Source organism: Myotis davidii, unplaced genomic scaffold, assembly GCF_000327345.1.
Source record: "Myotis davidii unplaced genomic scaffold, ASM32734v1 scaffold464, whole genome shotgun sequence".
NCBI lineage: Eukaryota > Metazoa > Chordata > Mammalia > Chiroptera > Vespertilionidae > Myotis > Myotis davidii.
In genome coordinates this window covers 673860-678688 of record NW_006295287.1, presented here as the reverse complement: position 1 = coordinate 678688, position 4829 = coordinate 673860, and the positions used below count along the sequence as shown (strand labels likewise).

Here is a 4829-nt window from a genome sequence, read left to right as displayed (position 1 = left end):
AAAAGCCTGGGGCCAGACCAAAGGCCCGAGTCCTGGGTGCCGGAGGAAAACTGGTGCCAGCAGCCAGGGGAAGGAAGGCCTATTGAGCAAATCTTTGTGCAATGGGCTTCTAGTACACACATATACATAAATATATTGATGTCTGAGAGGAAGGGAGAGGAAGAGAGAGAAACATCAATGATGAGAGAGAATCATCGATCGGCTGCCTCCTGCACACCCCCAACTGGGGATGGAGCCTGCTATCCAGGCATGTGCCCTTGACCAGAATCGAACCTGAAACCCTTCAGTCCGCAGGCCAATGCTGAGCCAAACCAGCTGGGGTGGGTTTACCTTTTGTGCGCATGTAAATGAGTGTAAATACTCAGATCTGTGTTTTCGGGTTTGTCTTTAGAGTGTGTTATGTGTGTCTGTGTGTGTGTGTTTACACATGTGGGTACGTATGCATTGTGTGTGTATGCATGGTACCTGCACTGTATGAATACACGTGTGTGTGTGTGTATATATAGTGTGTGTATGTATATCTGGGTTTCTAACAGCCTATCTAATAATAGACAAACATGGTAATTGACCGTCCCTTTGCCATGCCCCCCATTGGCTAATCAGCACTATATGCAAATTAACCCAACCAAGATGGCGGCTGGCAGCCACGCAGCTAAAGCAAGCAGGAGGCTTGCTTGCTCCAGTAATGGAGGAAGCCAAGGTTCCCTGCCTGCTGCGGCCCAGCTCTGAGCTCTGAAAGCAACAAAGTTTCAATTATAGAAGCTAAACAAACCCCAGATACCTGTTTTCAGCAGGCCATGAGCTCAGAGCTGGAGCGAGCAGGAGCCGGCTCTCAGCTCCAGTGACAGCAACAAAGTTTCAATTATAGAAGCTAAACAAACCCCAGATACCTGTTTTCAGCAGGCCATGAGCTCAGAGCTGGAGCGAGCAGGAGCCGGCTCTCAGCTCCAGTGACAGCAACAAAGTTTCAATTATAGAAGCTAAACAAACCCCAGATACCTGTTTTCAGCAGGCCATGAGCTCAGAGCTGGAGCGAGCAGGAGCCGGCTCTCAGCTCCAGTGACAGCAACAAAGTTTCAATTATAGAAGCTAAACAAACCCCAGATACCTGTTTTCAGCAGGCCATGAGCTCAGAGCTGGAGCGAGCAGGAGCCGGCTCTCAGCTCCAGTGACAGCAACAAAGTTTCAATTATAGAAGCTAAACAAACCCCAGATACCTGTTTTCAGCAGGCCATGAGCTCAGAGCTGGAGCGAGCAGGAGCCGGCTCTCAGCTCCAGTGACAGCAACAAAGTTTCAATTATAGAAGGTAAATGAATCCCAGAATTTAAAAAAAGAAAAGAAAAAAAGGAGAGGCTGGGAGCTTCAGTCGCCGGCCAGCCTAAAAATGGCCCTCAGCCCCTCACCCAGACTGGCCAGGCACCCCAGTGGGGACCCCCAACCTAAAGGGGGTGTGGCCAGCCTGAAAACAGCCATCAGCCCCTCATCCAGGCTGGCCAGGCACCCAAGCAGGACCCCCACCCTGACCCGGGACACCCTCAGGGCAAACCAGCCAGTCCCCACCTGTGCACCAGGCCTCTATCCTATATAATAAAAGGATAATATGCCAACTGACCCTAACAGCAGAACGACTGAGAATGACTGGTCACTATGACACACACTGACCACCAGGGGGCAGACGCTCAATGCAGGAGCTGCCCCCTGGTGGTGAGTGTGCTCCCATAGCGGAAGGGCCGTTGGGTGCCAGAGGCCGGGTTCACAGCTGGCGAGTGCTACTGTTGCAGCGGAAGTCTTGCCTGCCTCTGCCTCTGCGGCAGCACCACCAGCAGCCTGACATCCCCTGAGGGGTCCTGGATTGCAAGAGGGCGCAGGCCAGGCTGAGGGACCCCACCGGTGCACGAATCCGTGCACTGGGCCTCTAGTTGTGTATACAAATGGACATGTGTACATTGCATTGTATGGGTATGTGTCTATTGTGTTCTCTGAAAGGGTTGAAGAGAATGAAACGGGTCAGAGAACACTTATTGTGCCCAGCGGACATCTTGCAGAAAGCTTGCAGCCTTGAGCACCGCACAGCCCGGATGACTAGACATCTGGCCCAGGGAGGAGCCGAGGATGGACCGGCCCCGTCCCTCCCCTCAGCAGAGCGGCTTGCAGCCAGAAGGACTAATAAAACCTCTCTCTCCCTTCCCTCTCTGCCGATTCCCTTCTCAGACTCGGCCCACCTGCACCCAGGTGCCTGGAATTAAATTTCTTTTGATACATTATGGCCTCAGGTCATAGGTGCACAACCTAGGCCCACTCCGAACCTTTCACATACGTGTGTGTGTAACACACAGAGAGCGTGCTGGTGGTTGGGAACACATGGCTGTGTGTATATGTGAGTGTACAGAGATGAGCGGACAGCCATTATGTGCATCTCTAGTGTATGTTTACTTGTGTGTTTATAGCCTGTGAGGACACATATGTGGGTGTCTGTATACGTGAGCACACGTATACGAACCTCTATGTGCTGGGGATCCCACTTTGAGAGATGCCTGTCTTCGCACGCCCTGCCGCCTACATCCCCTCTGAAGGGAAGCTGCCAGGCTCACCCAGAATGAACCGCTTGGCCTGCCCGCCCTCCGGACACGGCAGAGGGAGCCTGAGGTAGACACGTGGCTGTCTCCACAGCGGCTCCTCCGTCATTGGCTGTGGCCTATGGCTCTGTAAGATGACCTGGCCCGTTCTTTATCTTGAGAATTTTTACTAAAAGGCTCAGAAGGCAGTTGGCATATGAGAGATGTTTTTCCCCTCCTGATACCAACTGGGTGTCCAACAATTCAATTCAATTCTGACCCTATTTACCTAGAACAGGGGTCCTCAAACTCCGGCCCGCGGGCCACATGCAAATACAAATATTGTATGTGTTCCCGTTTTGTTCTTTTACTTCAAAATAAGATATGTGCAGTGTGCATAGGAATTTGTTCATAGTTTTTTTTTTTAAACTATAGTCCGGCCCTCCAACGGTCTGAGGGACAGTGAACTGGCCCCCTGTTTAAAAAGTTTGAGGACCCCTGACCTAGAGTTTGTATCAACAGCCCTAGCTGGTTTGGCTTAGTGGATAGAGTTCTTATCAGAGCCCACGGATCAAAGAGTTCCGTTCCACAAGACTGTCCTCAACTTCAAACACGGATCAAAAGTCCGGGGCCGCCCTAGCCAGGGTGATAGAGTGTCGGCCCGTGGACTGAGGGTATCCGGTTCGGTTCTGGTCAAGGGCACATACCTTGGTTGCAGGATCTGTGTGGGAGGCAACCAATTGATGTGTCTCTCATATCGATGTTTCTCTCTGTCTCTCCCCCTCCCTTCCACTCTTTCTTTCTTTCTTTTTTTTTTCCTTCCACTCTTTCTAAAAAAAAGAAAGAAAGAAAGAAAATCAATGGAAAAATATCCTCAGGTGAGGATTAACAAAGCAATCAAACAGTCCCGGGCCATTCATGCTCTGACTGACCAGCTATAAATCGGGGTTCTCGTGACGCCCTCCGCAGCATGGAGAACTGGCTGGAATGGCCCACAGAACTCAGCAAGGCCCTTGCCTGCCATTTGTAATGGTGCTGCACAGTCAGGAGAGGTACGGAGGGTGTTGACCCAGAAGGGCCCTGCGCCGGGCTCGGTCCTGGTGGAGTTGGGGTGCACCACCTCCAGGCTCAGGGGTGTGTGTGCCAAGGCAGAGGCTCTCTGAGCCCCATTGTTGGGGGGTTTATGGAGGTGTCATCCTGTGCACGTGAATGATTAAATCATCAACGGTTAGTGATTAAGTTGAATTTTGTCCAGCTCCCCTTCCCCGAGGTTGAGGGGTGGGGCTGAAAGTTCCAGTCTTTCAACCACGGCTTGTTTTTTCTGTTGACCTCACCCCATCCTAAAGTTACCTAGAATTCCCTTATCAAAAAATAAGCACTCCTATCATCCTTATTACTCAGGAAATGCTAATGGTTTTATGAGCCGTGCCAGAAACCAGGCTCAAAGACCAATGTCATTCATTCACTGAGACCGTGCAGAGCTGCTGGGCAGAAGAGGCTCGGGAGCTGGTAACCATAAAATACCCGAACAGACGTGCACAGAATCCTCAACGGAACTGCAATTCCTGGCCCGGGGATCACAGAAAAGCCCAGAGAGCTGAGCGATGACACAACCTGTGCTTTTCACCTCCGGTCCCAGCAGGCGTCAGTGGCAGGAGTGGGGTGGTTGCCCGGCACAGGCCTCCCGAAAACCCTGGGGACTCGCAGGAGGTAGGGGCACTGAGAACTCCGCATCCCGGGACCTACAGCTCCAACCGGTGGTTTGTGGCGCGAACAAGTCAATTGATCTGTCGTCTGGGAACCCTTAGGGCGAGTCAAAGGCCCCAGAAAGATGAGACTTTAAGACGCGGTCACTAACGCTAAGCGAGCAGCTGTGCGTGGAGCAGAGCAGGAAGTGAATTGTTCCGACCCACCATGATGTGGCCAGAGGCCAGCCAGGAGAAGGAGAGCAACTACCGCTTGGCATCGTTATTTTATTATTTTACTAGAGGCCCAGTGCACAAAATTCGTGCACAAGTGGAGGGTCCCCGCAGCCCAGCCTGCACCCTCTCCAATCCGGGGCATTCCTCTCACAATCCTGGACCGCTGGCTCCTAATCGCTCGCCTGCCTGCCTGGTCACCCCTAACTGCCCCCCCCTGCTGGCCTGTGGTCGCCCCAACTGCCCTTCTGCTTTCCCGGTTGCTCTCAACTGCACCCCTCCTGCTGGCCTGGTTGCTTCTAACTGTCCCTCCTGCCCGCCTTGTTGCCCCTCAAGGCTCCCCCTGCCACCCTG

The 4829-nt window shown here is 52.6% G+C and overlaps 1 protein-coding gene across 1 annotated transcript in view; it reads right to left on the bottom strand.

Moving 5' to 3' along the window:
* Positions 1 to 4829, bottom strand: part of FUT2 (fucosyltransferase 2) — a 14146-nt gene that overhangs the window by 1751 nt on the left and 7566 nt on the right. The window lies entirely within an intron of this gene.